We start from the raw sequence: 21674 nt of genomic DNA, 5'->3' as shown, positions 1-21674 counted from the left end.
CTGTAGCCAAAAGAAATTAAAAGCCTTGATGGATGATTCAGGAAACTCTTCAAATTGATAAAGACAGATGAGAAGCAAAAGTAAATGATGACAGAAACAGAATCAGAAGTCTATATGAAGCGTTCCAGTGACTTGAACGTACAGACAAAAAACTATTATAATAACCAGTGTAACAAAACAGAAAAGAACAACAAAAAAGAGATTCATTCCACAAGATCCAAAAACTCAAACAGAAATTTAAAGCACGGTTAGGCAAGTGGAAAGATCAACAAGGAAATACATTAACTGAACAGGCAAAATAAAGAAAAGAACTATACAAAAGAGATGAAAGGGTGACAGATTCCTCCCAAGAAGTATCTTTTGAAGAAGAACCGAAAGCTGCACTGAGAGCAATTGGGAGAAACAAATCACCAGGGGTTGATGGGATATCAATAGAGCCATTCCAAGCCACAGAAACAGAGTCCATCTAAATCTTAACAAAAATATGCCAATAAACATAGAAAACAAAACAATGGCCAACAGACTGGAAATGGTCAATTTACATTCCAGTTCTGAAAAAAGAAGACGGCAAAGACTGCAGCAACTATTAGACCATTGCATTAATTTCTCATGTGAGTAAAGTGATGCTCAAAATCTTACAAGACTCTTACAATATATGGGAAGAGAAATACCAGATATTCAAGCTGGAGTCAGAAAAGGAAAAAGCACTAGAGATCATATTGCAAGTTTAAGTTGGTTACCTGAGCATATGAGAAAATGTCAGAAGAAAATCAGCTTGTGTTTTAAAGATTACAGCTGAATGGTGTGGATCATGAAAAGCTATGGTTGGTTTTAAAAGAAATGAGTGTGCCACAGCATCTGATTGTTTTGATATGCTTCCTGTACTCTGGGCAAGAGGCTACTGTTAAGAACGAATATGGAGAAACAGTTGTTTCCAACTGGCAAAGGTGTCAGACAAGGATATATTTTATCTCCCTCTCTTCAATCTTAGATGAGGTTGGAGTGAAAATTGGTGGAAGGAACATTAACAATTTGAAATATGCAGATGATACCACATTACTGGCAGAAGATAGTGAAGACTTGAAGCAACTACTGATGAAGATTCAAGCAGAAAGGGCCAAAGTAGGATTACAGCTGAACATCAAGAAGACAAAAATAATGATTACTGGGGAATTACACAACTTTAAGGTTGATGATGAAGAAATTGAAATGGTTCAAGATTTTCTATTCCTTGGCTCCAACATCAACCAAAAGGGAGACTGCAACCAAGAATTCAGAAGGAGATTGAGACTGGGAAGGGCAGCCATGAAGGAGCTAGAACAGATTGTTAAGGGGAAGGATGTGACGCTGGCAACCAAGATCAAGATAATTCATGCCATAGTATTCTCCATTACTATATATGGGTGTGAAAGTTGGACAACGAAGACAGCTGACAGGAAGAAAGTTGATTCTTTTGAAATGTGATACTGGATGAGTATTCTACGGATACTGTGGACTGCCAAAAAGGCAAGTCAGTGGGTTCTAGATCAAATCAAGCCTTAACTGTCCCCTAGAAGCTAAAATGACTAAACCGAGGCTATCGTACTTTGGTAACATTATAAGAAGACTAACTGGAAAATAAGATAATGCTAGGAAAAGGTGAAGGCAGCAAAAAAAAAGGAGGAAGACCCAACATGAGATGGATTGACTCTATGAAGGAAGCCATGACTCTCAGTTTGCAAGACCGGAGCAAGGCTGCTAACAATAGAATATTTTGGAAGACATTAACTCATAGGGTCCCTGTAAGTCAGATGCGACTTGACAGCACATAACACGCACTTCTGAGAACCTCTTACATGCAGATCATAAACAAATCTTTAACACCTCTTCTTTTAATACACCTCAAGATCAACGATTCACAAATACCACCATTCAACATATATTAATTATAAAGCCTTATTAGAGAAAACAGAATGTATCATCACCTGGTAAGATATTACATTATCCTTAATCTTTTAAAGTAAGAATTCTTCAGAGTTCATACTGGTCCTATACTCTAATAAAGGGACACTTCTTCAGACCAATAAAAGCACCTATTACAAAGAAATGAAGATAAGGCAGACAGCCTGCAAATAACTTTATCCCCAAAAACAGAAATTTTAAAAACACATACTAAAACAACTTTCAAACTGCTACCTTAACAGGTCCTTGAGGGTTACTGCACTTTATATTCCCAGTGATGTATTAAGAGTTTGAAAATGTTATAAAAAAACATCGCTTTAAAAGGGTTTTTGGATACCACGGCTAATAAATGGTTGGAAGATGTCTTCACAGCTAAAGGGGCCAAATAAAGTGCAAACAGTATTTTTTATAACGTTTTCAAACTCTTAATGCATCAGTGGGAATACATAGAAAGTGCGAACAGTATTTTTTATAATATTTTCAAACTCTTAATACATCACTGGGAATACAAAGTGCGGTAACCCCCCTTATCTCCCTTTGCCTACCATGGGGACGTGGTTTGCAAAGGAAAACAAATAACATAGTGTTCAAACACATCAGTCATGTTTATTCTGAGACAAAATTAATGATACAGAGGCAATTCATTTTTTTACATTAGAGAAATCCACTTCTCCTTTCTGTCTCTGCATAGCCAGAGAAGTGATGCTGGACTTTTTCTTACACACAGAATTGAAGTTACCGTAATCTTATTTCACACACTAAATATGTTTTAATGGCATATATTAGGATCATAAAGAAGAAGAAAAAGATGAGCAATATTAACTTTTAGGGTTACAAGCTTCCTCCATCCATTATACTCTGTCTAGTCCAATGTTTCCGATCTCTTTAACCATACTGATTATAAATTGTAATTTGTGAATAAATCCACAGTTAGTCTAATCCACCAATCTTTTATCAGAGTCTATAAGAAACAACTTCAATCTTGCTTCTGCAGCTGGTGGATTCGAAGATCCACCAGTTCTAAATTGGTTCTGTTAATTCTATATCCAGACACAGAATGAAACTAGGGAGGAAGGGGGGGAGAGATTTGGGGTTTGCTATTTTATTCTTGGTTTTAAACTGAAAATGTTTAAACTATTATTGTAAGCAGCCTTCAGCCATGAGGAAAGGCAGGACATAAAGGTTTTAATAAATACATTAAAAAAAACCTCATTCAGAGCCTCAAAGATTAGGGCTTACACCAAGAAAAGCATTCTCATGATTCTAAATTGACTTACCTTAATTCCTTGAATACCCCAATGTTTTCTAATAGCAATACAAAATTCTGCACAACTAAGTTGCCTTTCCTCCAAGGAGCTCAGAAAAATAATAGACAAAGTTCCCCAAACCAAGAATGTTACCTATTTGGAAGTATACCGCATCTCACTGTCCCCCCAAAAATGAAAATAAAAAGGATTCTGCAATCAGATGAAGATGCATAATGGGACTTCATTTACAGGGGTTAGATGCTCTCCATCTATTATGTGTTACCAAATTTGGCTACTATTGATTTGCTACTTAGTGTATCATCAAACTTATTCTCCAACTTTTCTCCAACTACAGACAACCATGTTTTCCCCATTATGTTCTGCCCTACAGGGAACCAGAGTGTTCCAGATTACTCCGGCTTTGATGAACGGCATGCTGGCATGTACATTTTCAACAGGGAGACGTCCCATTTTTCTGCATCTTATTCGCAGGAGGCTCCAGGGCAACTTGAAAGCCAGTTTACACCCAGCACCACAGGCTGGATCCAGCAATCTGTCAGCAATAGGCCCTGCTGGCTGCGGATTCTTGCTGTGGGTGGCCTCTGCCACTTTTGGATTTAGATTTTCACCGTCTTCCCTTATAACCCCTAGAAAGTTGATTCCTGAGATGGACGAACCGCCATACATGTCAAGTGGCTGAAGCAAGACATGGAAGGGGACAACGTGGCCCCTCCTCACTCACCTGTGAGCACAACTGATGAGATTATTTCTCTCCCTTCCCCTTCCTCACTGTAGCCCCCAGGTACGTGTGGTTGTGTGTTTGCATGCAGGGGGGCACAGAATCAGCTTTCTTCCACCCACCTTCTGTTTGTCATTTGTACTTAAAATCCAGCCCGATGAAAACTTCTGGGAAGCTCAAAAGCTCACTACCCTGTGATATTTTAGTTGGTTCTAATAAAAAAGTATTATACAACTGTTGTTTTGGGGCAACATTTATAATATGCTGAATTATCCCAGAGGGTGTTCTATTTAATACATTCTTATTGGTCAGGATGCATATATTTACTAAGCTTATTCAAAAGAGCAGCCAAAATAGATTAACACTTTGGCAAAAAAAATGAGTCTGTATCATTGTGTGATCTTTTCTTGATTTACACTTAATTGTATTCTTCCAAGATTCTGGCATCTTTTGTTCGTCTGGACATTGACATATTGTGTAACAACTGGAATATCTGTTTTTCTTATTCATTTGTAAATTTTTACTGTCATGCCACGTGGCCCTTACACTTTCCCCCGCAAAGAGACAGTCTTCACTATTTAGGATTCTACAAGAGCATCGAACTGTGTCTTTCTTATGCTGTAATCTTAGGAACTGATATTTTGTTCAAAAAACTCCTGTTTGTTCCAATTGATTAACTGATTAATACAACTGATCAGAATGGTAAGCTGCAGTACTGCAGTCCCAAGCTCTACTCACGACCTGAGTTTGATCCCAACGGAAGTTAGTTTCAGGTAGCCGGCTCAAGGTTGACTCAGCCTTCCATCCTTCCAAGGTCGGTAAAATGAGTACCCAGCTTGCTGGGGGTAAAGGGAAGATGACTGGGGAAGGCACTGGCAAGCCACCCCGTAAACAAAGTCTGCCTAGAAAACGTCGGGATGTGACGTCACCCCATGGGTCAGGAATGACCTGGTGCTTGCACAGGGGACCTTTACCTTTACTACAACTGATCATAATCTTTAAATCAATTTTTAGCTTCTATCTTTAGAAATTTTTCGTTTCTTATTTATTCACTCCACTGTCGTCCCCCCCAAGTAATGTTACCTAAAATATAGAAGATGCTTTCAGATCTGTCTTGAATCCATAACTTCCAATTGCTCTTTCCATTCTTAATATTCTAAAAATCTTATCAGGTCAAATTCTGAATTTCATTTTAGTGTTATAGCTTGCGGTCCTAGCTCGCTTTTTCCTTTCCAAATATGCGATTTTTTTTGGCTGATCAACAAACCTCTAACACAGGCTTTGTATATATCCCATTTAGTTGAGAACAGTATAGCACCAGCAGAAAATGAAAGACTAGTGGGTTAGGTCCAGCAAGCCCCTCTAGCAAGCAATGGTGGACTTCCCCTGTTATTCTCTCACACTGCAGCCACTTCTGATTCCATTTACAAATGAAGCAGGAAGGGCAATTTATTCCCTTCCCCCCTCCTCACTGCAGGGCACGGATCCACATGCTTATTACTGCACCCAGGTCCCATAACTTCAGGAATCAATTTTCCTGGGGTCGGAAGTAATTGCTGGGTAGACAGGAAAGCAGGGAAGATTTGTGACAATCAGGGCCTTCCACAGATCCCTAGATCTAGCCGTGTCTTTCTTTGAGGGACCCAATATTGATTTACATGATAAACGTAAGTTATCTATGTTCCAAGATAATCCATTACAAAAAAGGTGCCACACCCACCAAACCACATGTCTGCAAATATTTTTGACTCAACAATACAATCCATACTCTGTTCAAAAGTGGAAATTATGAAGTGCTTAAATAATAAAGCACCCTTCTCTATAATATATCTGAACTCTTCCAAAGTCTGCACACTGCATATATTTCCGAGTCTCGCTCATGCTGAGATGGATCCTATGAACTGTGAGCCGAACATGGTGCTCATGCTTTCCCACCTCCCCCATCCCTCAGCGGCCTCCTAAGACCTCCCAAAAGCTGGTGCTTGGTCATGGGAACCACATGTACAAAATGCCGCAGGGCACTAGGAACTGCTCTGAAGAGGGGAGGGGAGGGCACTGCTCCTACTTTCAGAGCCTCTTGTTGTCCATGGATGCTCAGGTGGTATAAAAGGAAGGAGTCATGTCACTCAGTTCCTCCTCTTCCCGGCTGCCTTCCATGCCCCATTGCATTAAGTTCAATGGGCTCGTCAGTCTGAGTATCAGCATTTTGGAGGTCTCAGGAAGCTGCTGGAGGAAGGTCGGAAAGATCCATACTTCTCCTATGCCCATTGTTTGTGGGATCTAACCCACAGCTGCTGCTAAGAAATACATAATCAGATCACAGTAAACACACATCCCTAACCTATTTTTCCCACAAAATACATGATAAAAATTCATTATTGTCTTCTAGTGCCTTTCCAGAGGATGCCCAACTTACACTTTTTCAGATCACTTAGACCATAACCATATGGACACACAGAAATTTATCTAAATGTGCCCCCAATTCATGCCCAAGATTAACTTCAACTCATGGGAAAGGTTGTTTCACATCTCACAATATAGCTAACTGCATGAGAAAAGTGAACTAAATCTACAGATCTTCTTTTGCTTGTGCAATCTCTTGGACAATTTGAAGCTTGAGAACATCTACAGAAGCTCTCGCTGTACCCTGGGAACACAAAGCAGTTTGCAGAGCAAATACTTTGTTGGATCCATCCTATAGGACGGCAGTCAGACCCACTGAACTCAGAGATCTGGATCCAAAGCACTACAATAGGGACTGTCCCATCACACTCTGCAGCCCCGTCATGCCTCCTAAAATACTACTCCGAGATTAAAGCAGGGGATTCAAACAGGTAGTTTATCAGCTGCTGCAGAGTTCCTTGTGCTTCTCCTAGAAGACCCAGGGAAAGATTGCAAAAAGATCTGCTCTAGGCTTTTAAAAAAAAAAAAAGTAAGAGGGGAGGGGGAGTAGATTGGGATTTTCTCATTACTCAGAAGTAGCTCTCATTAAAGAAAAAGTTGGGGACCCTAACAGCATCCCCCCAGAACAGAGATGTGTGAGTCTGCAATGGAAAGGAGGGGGGGGATCAACCAAAATTAGCTCCTGTCTGCTGGCTGAAGTGCACTTCATGAGTTTGGATCCACATTGTAGGACTTACTTTGAAGTAAACATGTATAAATTACGCTTTAAAATAAAAGTGCTATCTGCCTTTTCTTCACACTGACTCAATATAATTTTTAAGAGCAGTTTGTGAGATGCATCAGTTGTCATCCTATAGGAACACTTTGGTCCCACCACCTCTGGTCAAACAGGTTTTGCAATGCAAAAATCTGTTTGACCAAAGGCAAAACTGGGTCGCCTACACACAACAATAGCTACAATTCAAGTTGCCAGCACAGCATGAGCACCAGTCAATCATTATGGGTTGGATCCTACAACCCCACCCAGCTTATGGCAGCATTATAATAAAGAAGAAGAGTTGGTTTTTATATGCCGATTTTCTCTACCTTTAAGGAGTCTCAAACTGACATACAAGCGCCTTCCCTTCCTCTCCTCACAGCAGGCACCTTGTAAGATAAGTGGGGCTGAGAGAGTTCAGAGAGAACTGTGACTAGCCCAAGGTCATCCAGCAGGCTTCTTGCAGAGGAGTGGGGAAACAAACCTGGTTCACCAGATTAGAGTCCGCCGCTCATGTGGAGGAGCAGGGAATCAAACCCAGTTCTCCAGATTAGTCCACCGTTCTTAACCACTACACCACACTGGCTCTTCTCATGTACCTTAATGCACCTTATAATATCATTCTCCCCTCCTCCATTTTATCCTAACAACCCAGTGAGGTAGGTTGGGCTAAGAGTAGGTAACTGGCCCACGGCCACCCACCAGGTATTCATGGCACAGTGGAGATTCAAACCTGGGTCTCCGCAATACCAGTCCAACACTCTAACCACTACACCACACAAGTACACCCCTTTGCGGCTCCTGAGGAATTACTGTTCTACACTATATGGTTCCCCATTATACTTTATGTAATGCTTTAGTCTCATGAATCTGCAATGCCCCATTCCCACAGAACACCCTCCCTCCGGCTACAGGGAAGCCCAGCCTGCCAAGGAGGTGCCCAGGTGAGGGCAGAGAAGGAGGCCAGCAATCTAGGAATGGCTCCGGCCGAGGCTGGCACCCTCAGGTCCAACAGCACAAATGCTGGCACTTCCCTGCTATGTCAGGAAAGAGAGGTAGCAGGCAACGTGTGTGACCATGCAGGCCTGAAGAGGAGAAGACTGAGAAGGGATATGATAACCATCTTCAAGTACCTGAAGGGCTGCCGTATAGAGAGGATGGTGCAGAGTTGTTTTCTGTTGCTCCAGAAGGTCGGACCAGAACCAACGGGTTGAAATTAAATCAACAGAGTTTCCGTCTAGACACGAGTAAGAATTTTCTAACAGTTAAAGCGGTTCCTCAGTGGAATAGGCTTCCTCAGGAGGTGGTAAGCTCTCCTTCCCTGGAAGATTTTAAGCAGAGGCTAGATGGCCATCTGTCAACAATGCTGATTCTATGAGGCAGATCATGAGAGGGAGGCCATCTTCTGGGCATGGAATAGGGGTCACTGGGGTGTGGAGGGGAGGTAGTTGTGAATTTCCTGCATTGTGCAGGGGGTTGGACTAGATGACCCTAGTGGTCCCTTCCAACTATAGGTCCCTCTGAGCCTGCAACAACTTTCCTCCCTCTTTTACCATACATAGTAAGGGAAGGCTCAGGGCCTTCTTGCCCCAGATTCTGGATCTCTGGAACCCTGTTCATCTCTCAGCTGCGCCCCTCTTCAGCAGCCCCAGAGTTCCCTCTCTGGTAGGGGCTTTTAATGCAGCAGTGTGCGCCACTTGTCCTCTCCACACCCCAAGCACACACACCCCAGTCCTACACTCCCTCCACACAAAAATTGCCTCCCATACACTGTACCAGGAAAAGGTTACAAGCTCATGCTCCCATCCATTTTTAGTGTAATTCAGCATTTAGTCAATAGTTTATATTTCTAGTAGATGAAATTTCATCATTATACACTAGGGGGGAAAAAACTCTACTCACACAACCAAAACAAATGAATTATGGGCACAGGCTCCATTTGTCCCTCCACTAAGTCAGACCCTTAAACATTTCCTGGATTCTTTTTCTCCTCTCTCCTGGGAATTATGAAAATGGGGCCACATTTCAGGTCATTTTAAAATGTCTGTCCAGCCAGAACTTGCCTGGACATTGCTAGTGTTTGCAAAACCACCGCCCACCTGGTAGGTGCATCAAAAACATTTTATTTTTGCCCATATACACAAGGAAAGCTAGGGCAGCAACTCCATTTAAAGTCCTAAAAGGAAATAGAAACAAGTCCCAGAAGACACTGGAACACATTGGACTGATGAGGTGATTGTCTTGACTCTTAAGAGTGAACAAATGAAGTCAATTTTAGACTAAACAGCCTGCTCTCCACAATCCTCCTCCCCCCTCTTTAAAAAGTTCCTTGCTGCGCTAGAGAGGAAGAAGACAATGACTTTAAGAACTAATAACTTTTTTTAAAGGAAAAAAGAGGGGTTAAATGTTCATGAAATGACAGCTGTTTGCTTGCTTTAAAAAAAAATCACAAGTATACTCCCCTCCCCACAGCATCATGAATACAGCAAGAGAATGCTCAGCTTCCAAATCAGTAAAAAGCAATTAAAAATCTTTTACAAGGCATTATACAAACTGAGAAAATGCAAATGATTTTGTGTGTATGTGTGTGGGGGGTAATTTGGAAATCTCATCTCCCCACCAAAAAAAAAATATCTCCAAGATTCTATAAGTTCTTAGTAGCTGGAGCAGGCTACCCCCCCCCCCACCTCAGGCCACTGTTTTTGGTCTTCCGTTAACTGGCAGCTAAGCTGAACCCTCTGTTCCTCCTGCTTAGGCTAATTTACAAAGTCATAGTTTTCTGCATACCAAAAGAGTTCCCCCGAGTCTGCAAAGACCCTAACACCTGGCTGTGGGTGTCCTTGCCATTAGGAAGGGTGCTGGGCATGAGGGAGGAGGCAGAGACGGCCTTTCCCTGAATAACTCTCCAGGCAGGAGGCAAGAGATGCTTGCGATGCTTACCACCACAAGGTATGCTGCGCTGCACACACTGAAGGAAAATATCACATACTGGTGTTCCAAGCAGCCAACTTTTTGAGTGCTGGGGAAACTTCCCTTTCTCTGGGACAAAAAGCACGACTTGAAGAGTTGGTTTTTATATGCTGACTTCCTCTACCACTTAAGGCAGAATCAAACCGGCTTACAATCACCTCCCCTTCCCCCCCCCCGTGAGGTGGGTGGGGCTGAGAGTGCTCTTAATAGAACTGTGACTTGCCCAAGGTCGCCCAGCTGGCTTCATGTGGAGGAGTGGGGAAACCAACCTGGCTCACCAGATTAGCATCCACCGCTCATGTGGAGGAGTATGGAATCGAACCAGGTTCTCCAGGTCAGAGTCCGCTGTTCCTAAACACCGCTCTTAACCACTACACCATGCTGGCTCTGAAACCACCACAGCCAAGTAACAACTGCATGGTGAAATGATCACATGGCAAAGTCCTAGTAACCTTACTGACCAATACTATGCCAGTATAATACAGAAGGGCCCATCTGCAATTTCTTCATTACCCTGCCATGTTACAGCAAGCCCCACAATTTGTAAGTTAGCTCTGAATCAACAATTTATTATGTTAGTTTATTCGATTTATAGGCCGCCTTTTCCCGGCCGAAGCTAGGCTCAGAGAGGCTAACAACAATCTAAAACCATACATTACAAAAATTATTACAATAAATCAGGCACACTCAAATGTCAATAACATCACTACTATAGCAGCCATAATCATTTTAGCTCATTTGTGGGCACATAGCAGAGATACCTGGGGGAGGAGAGGCCAGCTAGATGGAATACTAGTTGGATTACCGCCGCTGTCCTCAACCATAAGCCTGGAAGCCGCTCAGTTTTACAGGCTCTGCAGAATTGCTTTAGGTTCTGCAAGGCCCAAACCTCACTGGGCATAGTGTTCCACCAGGCTGGGGCCAGAGCTGAAAAAACCCTGGCTGGGACAGCCAGATGTTTTTTGGGCCAGGGATCACCAGCAGATGTTCACCAGTCGAGTGAAGTGCTCTTTGGGTGGTGGGGAGAATATACCAGGAGAGGCAGTCCTGAAGGTACGATGGTCCCAGACCGTTTAGGGCTTTGAAGGTCAAGACCTTCAATCTGATTCGGTGCTCAATCTGGAGCCAGTGCAGCACAGAATTGGAAGTCCTATGCATTTTGACCACAATGAAGAAGAGAGCTTTTACAGAGCATGCGAAACTAGCCAGACACTACCCTGAGTAAAAGTGAAACCTTAAGCCTGTTTCCTTGACTTCGCTTGATGAAACCAAGTGAGAGCTCTCCAGTAGGTATTTGAACTTACTCTTCTGAAGCCAGCTGACATACAAACGGCATTTCTAGCCCCAAGGATACAATGCACAGAGACCACTCATTTATATCTGTGGCTTTATAGCACTCTGGTTTCTCTGGTTTAGCCAGAAGTGGAATCAGCAGCTACTTAGTTGCTGCTGAACTAGTTTAGAAACACATGTGCCTGCTCAGGTAACTAAAGCCCTCCGTGACACATGCTGTGGTAAAGCATATGCTATTCCACGAGGTGCTCCACAGCAAAGCAAACAGGCCATTCACCCTTCCAGTCACTGACTCATTTTGGCACTCTGCAACTAGAGGTATAAAGGTACGAAATTTGCTTGCTGTCTTATTTTACTGTGCTCTTCTGTCATTCAACGCAATCCAAGAAACATTAATTTTAAATGCTAATTTTAATAATTTGATACCGAAATATTCTATGGAAATTTTTCATGCTGCGGGATATGCCTTGAAAGGGGTTGGATTTTACTATCATCCCGTTGTCTTGTGCTGCCCTCTCGCTCTTTTATAAGGTGCCCCCACATACCCTCATGCAGCCAACAATGCAGCAATCTGCCCCCCAAATCCCTTCAACCAACCACTTTAGAAACCTTCATAAAACCACAGTGTTGTGAACAGTTTATGTTCTGAACAGTACAATAACAATTCGTCATACACCCACAGTGACTGGTGCAGGATGACACCCATTAGTAAAAACATGTTTAGCATAAACAGGTAGGATAGCATTTTGCTCAAGCCAGAGTATCTGGATTACAGGAATATGGTTGTAACTTTCAAATAGTTCAACTGATTAGTTGTCCATAGGAACAAACTAGAATTTGCTCCCATGGTAGCATCTCTGTAATGCATTTCTGTGAATCTTTTCCAAATAGGGCATCCGCGTGTGCTGTGTTTGATCATCAAGCATTTGGGTTTTAATTAACAGGTACTAGCTAGGGTAGTTATGCAGCTTGGGGTACCAGCTGATAAAGCATAATTATGTGTTTGATTATCTATGTTCACCAATTACTTGAGCTATTTGTTTAGCATATATTTACTGTGAACAACAGACTTTCCATAATGAATTACTTTTTTGATCAATGTTTCAACACTGAATAGGCCTTTTCATCTATTCCCGTCTCAATACAAACTTTAAATGCTGTACAAGCACTGCAAAAGAAATGACCAAGGACCCTGAGGCTGGGATGGGCCACAGCAACAAGCCCATGTTTTCTCTTTCTATCCCTAACCCATATTAATCAACTTCACTGCAACAGCAGGGCAGCCCCCAGAAGAATGCTGGAGCAAAGGGCTACCAGACACCCAAACAATTCCAAGACTTAGGCAGACACTGAATAAGTCTAGGCATATGTATGCTTTTGAAATTGGCTTACTTTTTTAACCCAAATGATTGCTTAAAAGAGGTGGCAAAGAGCTTTTAAAACCCAGCAATTGGTTGTGTTTGATTTCTTTGTGGTGCACAATAATGTAAATGAGCACAACTGTACATGATTGATTTCCCACCTTTGTTACTGAACAAATACATTTCTTAATGAGTTCTAATAAAAGAGGGGAGGTACTACACAGAAGTTACAATTTTATTTAGATAAAGATATGAGCATAAAAACTTTAACTCAACTAAGGGAGGAACTGTGAACATCATTACACTGAGCTGGTATGATTGACAGTTTCCTAGAAGGAAAACTGGTAGGGGGGGAAAGAGAAAATGAGGGACCATTCATAAAATGTCATACTGAAAGGCCTTTTTAACATGCACTCCATGTCACAGTTTGCCCCATCTTAACCAATGGCCAGTCCTTCTTTTGTCGCAGTCCTGTCTATTATTTATTGAGAAAATTTATATAATGCTTCTCCAGGGACCCTCACACTTGATGTGCAAAACTTTATACAGTCACTGCTTCAGTTGATACTGCAGATGATCCTTCTCATTTAAATGACACACACGACCTGGAAATACTTCCCTAGCAGGCACTTGCATCACCAAAAGTTTTCTTCCAAAACTTCAAGGAAGAAATCAGATGCAATATAAAGTTAAGGCATAAACACAAGAACACTTCAAAAGCCCAAAAGCAGGGAAATAAGAAAAGGGGCAATTCCTTCCAACAATGGCTAAACATGGCTTGGTGGGATTATTCTGGCATACAACCTCTGGAAGCACAGATAATATCAAATATGGTCACATTTTGCCCACATAAAATATGAAAGAGAAAATAAAAGCTAACATATTTTAAGGCTTAAGAACATGAAGTGCCACAATGGTCCTGGTCGAGTCAATATGAAGAGAGAGATTGGGAATTCTGGAAAAAATACAGAACATTCAATGAAGCATGCTACTATATTGAGACTATGACTGAGTCCATACCACAAGAGACTTTAACTATGATGTAAAAACAGCTCTGATGGCTTGCAAACAGAGGGAAGATCAACATCTAAAGTTTTGTTTAGATCTCTCAAAGCCAAAAATCAAAAATAATTTATCACTTCAACAGAATGCCTCTTTAAAGGGCTAAAAGAAAGATGATTGCAGACATTGTTCACACAGATTAATGCCACTCACACAACAGAAATGCTGAGCTCGAGTTTCTAGCTAAGGAAGGTTTCCTCAGTCAGGAAAGTTTTGTTCCTAAGGATATTCCAGTTCATTTTTCTTTGAAAGATCACAAGCGCTTGATTTGGCGAAAAGTCATAGAAGAAGTACCCAAAGGAAATTAACTTGCATGTCGCTAATGGATTATAGTATTAGAGAACTGGTGGGATGCCCATTACTATTCCTTATGGAAGTAAGAACACAGCAATCACATTCTGGGGTGGGGGGGATGGTATCCCATTTTGCAAGAGTCAGATTGGTAAACCACACCCAGAAACATCCTAGAATTCAATAAGGCCTCTGGAACTACCAAAACAAAAATGTCACTTCATTTGTGGTATATCAGAATTTTGCTCTGACAATTGAGTCTGTCTGTTACAGCATCTAGGAGAGACAGCTGAGGAAGCCCCCAAGCTCAAATCTCTACTCAGACAAGAACTCAGTAAGGTGAACTTCAGCAAGCCTCTATTTTCTTACAGCAGTAGCCTCATCTGCTGCATATAATAATAATACTGAACTGCTTTCACAATAATTACGCGAAGGACCTTGAACATTCAAAACCTGGGAATTATTGCTTTTCATATACTTAGGGATTATCACACAGGTAAGTAGCCACGTCTGGTGCTAGTTATGCCTAAGATATTATTAACAGTGTCCTTTTAAGTTTGTTTCCTATGAATCGTTTACAAAGTATGGCATGAATCCCCACAATATGTATAAGTAACCTATCTTTAGAAAGAGCTCTGGATTGCCTGTATGTGTACCCACTCTGAGCCTTGAATATAGAGTATAGGACACATAAATAAATTCTCTTCCATTCTACTTAATAGGCAGAAACTCAATAAGTGCACATGGTGGGTGGGAAGATCTGTATAAAATAAACTGCAGGTTAACTACTTGCCAAATCTGGATCAAGGATGCTCATCTTGGTTTTATACAGATTACAGAATAAAACTACATTACAACAATACAGCCAATACAGACGCATAATTAACACAAGCATCACATTCCTTGTTTGTCTGATACGGACAGGGACATTTCTTGATCCTACTTAATATCAAGAATTCAAACATCATAGCCAGCTGGCATTTTTTACCGTTCTCTGGGGGACCGTACTGGTATCAATGAAACTTTCTTCATTCTGAGGATCGCCAGTTTAACCTCTTTTAGCGCTGCTTGCCAACCCCCATCCTCTCTCCTTTCCCTCCTCCTGTCCATCTAGCCGACAGTAAGCGCAGTAACCACTTCAGTGCTCCATACAGAAGCTATCACGTTTCTAATACCAACACAGCTATCAGAATTAAAAAGTTTCCTCAATGAAATCACAAATTTTCCCAATGAAATCACAAATTTTCTAGCCACCTTTCAACAGAAAGTCTACTCAGTATTATGGGGCTTGCATACAAAAGATAAATGTGCTACAAGGAGTATGGCAAAAAGGCTTCGCATTCTAATTGTCAGAAAACGTTGGACAGTTGAAATTCAGAGGTCATCTTAAGCAAGTGATTACTTGTATCCTTAAAGCATACTTTCTATCAGACTATGCTATAAACCACGCAGTATAAAAGTTCTTGGACCAACATATATTTCGATCACAGTGCCAACGATTCTTCAAAAAGCCTGAATTCAGTAGGTGCTCTTACAATATCACAAGATGTTGGCACCATACCTTCTACTTTCATCAGAACTCCGGTCCCCTCGATCCACCCACAGACACATACTAGCATTCTTGCAAGGACCTGGAGACACAAGCATTAAGTGCGGATGGTGGGCAAGTGAGTGGTGAGTATAATAAGGCTTTAACCATGGACTTGCCAAACAACCATGGGCAAGCAGTAGCCTGCCTTAGTTCCAAAGGTTACAAAACAGAATGGGGACCCTTCTCACCAAGTCATCCTAAAGCTGTATGCATAAGGAAATGTTACACTCCAAGAATTAGTCAGGCGGCAATCTAGATAAATAAGAAGTAATGACCCTGCTTGAATTTTACAGATACTGGTACCCACTCCTTTCAAACAACAGCTAGGAAGGAACAAGAGCAGCCAATTTTTTAGAAGTTACTTCCATGAAAGCAACACAAACAGCTGCTCTCTACAGTACAATCTACATGAAGGTAAACATGGGCTGTTACCGCACTTGTATTCCCACCGATGAATTAAGAGTTTGAAAAAGTTATAAAAAATACTGTTTGCACTTTGTTTGGCCCCTTTAGCTGTGAAGACGTCTTCCAACCATTTATAAGCCGTGGTATCCAAAAACCCTTTTAAAGCGATGTTTACAACATTTTCAAACTCTTAATACATCGCTGGGAACACAAAGTGCGGTAACCCCCATGGAAATCTGGAAGCAGATAATACAGACAGTTGAGATTCATGACTGCAAGATTCCACTGCAAAAAGGCACATTAAAATACAATAGGTACTTTCCTAGAAGAATATTGCTGGGTAAACAGCTTTCAGATTATACCAGCTCACATCAGATATGTGCTTTATGTGATCTGTTAACATGTGGTCTATACAACGGAACAGAACATCTGATGTTCCATAGAGCAGTTGGTTTCTGGATCATCCCACACAGGAGTAGCACACTTAACAGAAACGAAACTCATTGCACATCTTTTTCATGTAACAGCTGTTCAACAAGCAGTTTGCTTCCATTTGGTCATGTATTCATGTAAATATTCAAACTTTTAGAAAACATATGAAGTGCTAATAAAATCCCTAAAACACATGTTCATACATGTGTCTTGCAGCATGTTTAGTTTCCATCTCCTGTTGGGATACCAGGATGAAAGAATGGCAGTAAGTGACTCTCGGTTAGGTTTTTTAACTGAATACAGGAAAGTGGATTTTCAACTGTATTTCAGCCTTCCTGTATCTTTTATGCACTCTGTCGACATTGCATTTTCAATCCAACTGCATTTGTTCCCATAAAGTTCCACATATTTGCAAATGGCCTTTTCACATATTAAGATCTATGTTTTCGTAATGCTCCTGAAACAGATGTCTTTCAGATTCTTAGCTCTCTTGTAAAACTGACTAGAAACTTAACAGTCTCCCTCCTCCTTCAGAAAGGCATGCAGGTGCAACAGGGCAAGCATGCACAGTAATACTTTAAAAAAAAACCAACCTAGTAAGGTTTTCACTCAACTTTGCCAGTTTCACTGGAGAACAGAACTGGCAGAGGGGAAAGTGGCCGGGCAGACTAGAAGGATCCATGTCTAGCCATAAAGCAGACTGGACTAGCATGTAGGAAAGGCAGGGAATCACCTTCGCCTAACATTTCAACTGGGAAAAGCGTAACAATGTTAAGGCACACTGACTGAAACAGAAGAAAATTCCTGGGAGATTGTTAAAGCACCTTGAAAAGGCCACGTAAGTTTTGTTTAAGAGAATGCTGCATGTCCATCATCTCTTTGCAAGCAAAGTGTGACAAACAGGCAGACCAGACTGAGAATTTTTTTTTAACTCCCCTGAACTGTACTCCTAAAAAAATAAGATACAGAGAGAAAATGTGGCCTGGGAAAGGGGGGGGGGTTAGGATGCCCGGAGACCCACCCCCTCCTGGCACCTTCCTTCATTGCTTCCCTAATCGCTTTCGAATAGTGGAACTATTGCATAAGTTTGCCTCGTCTCATGAAACGTTCCTCCTGAGTCACTGTGAAGTTCTTGTGTGCCTTGGTTTTTCCAGAGACAGGTTTTCCAGGTTTTTCCCGACATCAGCCTCAACCCCCTTCCCTTAAGGCCGGGTGCCTTCCGATGGTGCCCGGCTCCAAGAACAGCCCACTGGCCAGGAACAGAGAGTGTTCTGTGCGCCTTTGTCCTTTACGGCCCATTTTAATCAGGGCATCTGTCTCCATGTCTGGTTCCCCCCAGGAAAGAGGTCGGTACCCAGACACACCAGGAGCGGCCCCCTCCCAACTAGGAAAGTGGGGCTGTGTGGCATCCTCAATTACAGAGGCGGGGGACGAACCAGGAAGGGGGGGGGGGCGAAGGTGCCCAGGCCAGCCAAAGGCAGGCAGCCGCCATTCACGCGGTCTCCCACGGATCTGTCCTCGGATCGTTTGGGCAGAGGGCTCTTTTGTGGCCGTCGTTGTAAAAGTTAATGGTTTTATTACGTAACTCCCGCCCTCCAGCTAATCCCCGGCGGCAGCGGCAGCAGCAGCAGCAGCAGCAGCAGGCAGCCCCAGCCCCCCAGGCCGGATCCGGGCGGGCCACCGGGGCGGCCATGGCTCAGCCCACCTGCCGCCAGGGGCCATTTCCTCCCCGCTCGCAGACGGCCGGGGGATGGGCGGGGGGAGACGGGAGCAGCCCGGAGCCTCCTTCAGCCCGGACGGAGGACCGGCCCGGCCCACCGCGCCCTTCGGGAAGAGCCGATCGCCACGCAGCGGCGAGGCAGGACCCGGCCCCAAAGGCACCCACGTCGGGGGGGGGGGAGCGGGAGAGGGAGCAGAGAAGCGGCTGCAGCGGGAACCACAGCGCGCAAGCCAGGCAGCCAGGCGAGCCACCCACCCACCCACCCACTCCCGCACGAGGGACGGCGGACGAGCGAGGCGCCGCGACGACAGCGGCGGCCCCCGGAGGCAGTCCGCCCGGGAAGCTCAGCCCCCCTCGCAAGCCTGAGCCGGATCCAGGCGGAAAGTTCCCGGGGACCGGCCCCCCCCGCCCCCCGCAGCCCGCACGCCGACTCCCGGGGGCGTCCCGCAAGAGCCGCGCCCCCTCCGCCTCCCGCCACCCCCCACCCCCCTGCTCTCCTCGGCGGCGGCAGCGACGGCGGCACCTGTTCCCATCACCCGCCCGGCCCCGACGACTTCCCCCAACGCCCACGGCACCCCGCCACATCGCCGCCGATGCCACCACCGCCGCCACCTTGCGGGCTCCGCGGCGGGCGGAGCCCCGTGGCGTGGCCGGCCGGCCGGCCGGTGCGGGCGGACAGACGGGCTCACTCACCCGGGCGCTCGCGGGCTGCTGCCGCTGCTGCTCCTCTCGCGCCGCCACTGTGCTCGGCGGGGCCCACCCGGAGCAGGCGGAGGCCCCGGCCGGGCTGCGATCCGGCGGCTGGAACGCCCCGGGGCGCCCGAGTCCCGGGCTCCACGCTGCTGCGTCAGCGCCGCCTCCTCCCCCTCCGCCGCTGCCGCCGCGTAGCCGCCCGGCTGCGGGATGGGCACTGGGAGGCGCGCCCCCTTCTGGAGCCCGCGCGCACAGGCCGGAGGGGGGCGGCCGCCGCTGCTCCCGCCGAGGAGGGGGCGGGGGGAGAGAGGGGGAGAGAGGGGGAGAGAGGGGGAGGGGCCGCCGCTCCGCCTTCGCCGCCGCCGATGCGCTCCGAGTCCCCGAAAGCGGTGGCGGCAACAGAGGCAGCGTCGAGCCCCTGCTCCGCTCCGTCCTCCCTTCCTGCTTCCTCGTCGGCGGCCAATCAGGGACCTCTCCAGCGCCGTCCGCTGCGAGGCGCCGGCCAATCGCGCGGGGCCTGGCCCGCCCCCGCCAACCAATCTCCGTCCCCCGCCCCCCGCCCCCCGCCCCAGCCCAGTCCCGGCGCAGGCAGAGGCAGAGAGGCAGGCAGGCAGGCAGGCAGGCGGCTCCCAGCGGACGCGCCAGGGCCACGGCCGCCCAGCGCGGGGGAGGGGCGGCCCCACGCGAGCGGCAGCAGCCCCCGCCCCCCCCCAGCGCAACCTGCTTCAGACGCCTTCCCGGCCTCTTCTCCCTTGGAAGGCTCGGAGGAGGAGGGGGGGTTCTTCGACCAACCCCCCCCGCCAATAGAACCCAAAATCTTTTCTCTCCCCCCGCCCCGACCCACGGCTGGGGCTCCCCCCCCCTGCGGCGGCACCCGCCTCCTCCTCCTCCTCCTCCCGTTTCCCCCTCGAGGGAAGAACCTCAGTGAAGTTTGCAGGCGCCGCGCCCGCCCGCCGGTCCGCCGCCGTCGGAGCTCGGCTTTGCGGGGAGGCATGGTCCCGGCCGTCCGCGGTTCGGCCCTCTTCTTCGCCAGCCCTTTGTTGCGTCCGCTCCCGCTGGAGAGCTTCCCTATTCAGGTCACCGACTCCGCTTGTCAGTCACCCTCCAGCAGTTCCTGCCCACAGCAGACGACTCTCCCCCCACCCACCCCCCACCGCTCTCACCTCCTCATCCCTGAAAACGCCTGGCCTTCGCCATCGAGGCTCCAGCGGGGTGAACGGGGGGCCGGCAAGCCAAGAACGCCCTGTCAAACTTGCAGCGCCCTCGGTTTGATTGGTAACCCCCTCGACGGCTCCGAGCAGCGTATTCGAACGTTTTAAAATGAACATTAAAATTGCCGAGGACTGGGAAGAAAGGGGTGAGCTAGCAGTCCTCCTTGAACGCATGGAGCTGCCTTCTACCGAATCAGACCCTCGGTCCATCCAAGTCAGCATTGTCTACTCAGACCGGCAGCAGCTCTCCAGGGTCTCAGGCTGGGGTCTTTCACATCACCTACCTGCCTAGTCCCTTTAACTGGAGATGCCGGGGAATGAACCTGGGACCTTCTGTATGCCAAACAGATGCTCTACCACTGAGCCACGGCTCCTTCCTCCGGCCTGTGACTCAGGCCATCATGGCCACCCCTCACCTAGCTAGAGCGCATCTATGCACTATGTAGCTCATGCTTTACAAAGGTGTTTGCCACACAGGGACAAGCTTGTTTATTCCCCCCCCCCCACTGCTGCTGTTGCTGCCAGTGCAGTGACAAGGGGGCTTCCACATGGCAGGTTCCCCCACAGTTACCACAGTTTGGGGAGGGGCCGTGGCTCAGTGGTAGAGCATCTGCTTGGCATGCAGAAGGTCCCAGGTTCAATCCCCGGCGTCTCCAGTTAAAGGGACCAGGCAAGGAGGTGATGTGAAAGACCCCTGCCTGAGACCGTGGAGAGCCGCTGCCGGTCAGAGTAGACAGTACTGACTTTGATGGACCAAGGGTCTGATTCAGTATAAGGCAGCTTCATGTATTCATGTATGTAGTCATACCTCACCCCAGTTCCCTGGCAGCAAGCATCCCTCCACACTACCCAGGCTTTTGAAACAAGTCTCTAGCCCCTTTCACTGAGACATAATGGGAAAGGCAGATCCCCTGCAACAAAAGGGGTCAGAGACCTGGTTTTCTTAAAAAATAAAAGTTGGAAATCCAGAGAACCTTTACACTTTATATTCAGTTGTTCATTAAAACCCCATAAAAGACGGGTGTGTGTGTGTGTGTGTGGTGGGAGGTGAACGGCAGCTGTGGGAACCAGCAGGGGAAATGGCTGCTATGTGGGCACAACGGGGAAGTTCTGAACTTTCCCACCCATTCAGCAGCCAGCCAGACTTTGTTGCAATGTTTCCCCACACTTTGCAGCAAAGCAGCTTTGGGAAAGATCAGGTGAAATCTGGGGGAAACCCAGGAAGTGTACAAATGCACCACAATGCTGTAGAGAAGCAGAGGAAAAACCTGCTTCCCAACAGCATCAAACTCAGGGCAAATACAAACTTGATCACATTACTATTGAACCAAGGACTAACACCTTTTTAATACAGACTTGATCCTGTAATGTTACAATTGAGCCGTATTAAACTATGACATTTACATCTCTTCTGTCTTCCAGAAGCTCAAGTCAACATTAATTGGATCTTGACAAGAAGGTTCTTCATTTTTGGTTTTTCCTAACTATCCCGTTTTTTGGTCTTATTTTTCCAGTTTTGCTGATGGAGAACCAAACCTAGCAGTCAGTTTTAATTTGA

General features: G+C 45.7%; 1 protein-coding gene across 1 annotated transcript in view; it reads right to left on the bottom strand.

The window, feature by feature from the left end:
• The window catches only part of BAHD1 (bromo adjacent homology domain containing 1), a 76487-nt gene extending 57557 nt beyond the window's left edge, over nt 1-18930 (bottom strand). Inside the window, exon 1 of the mRNA XM_056851778.1 lies at nt 18906-18930. The gene's annotated coding sequence lies outside the window, so the exon portion shown is untranslated. The remainder of the gene's footprint in view (nt 1-18905) is intronic.
• Between the last annotated feature and the right edge of the window lie 2744 nt (nt 18931-21674).

This window comes from Euleptes europaea, chromosome 6 (genome assembly GCF_029931775.1).
Source record: "Euleptes europaea isolate rEulEur1 chromosome 6, rEulEur1.hap1, whole genome shotgun sequence".
NCBI classification, from domain to species: domain Eukaryota; kingdom Metazoa; phylum Chordata; class Lepidosauria; order Squamata; family Sphaerodactylidae; genus Euleptes; species Euleptes europaea.
This window is presented reverse-complemented; position numbering and strand designations above follow the sequence as displayed.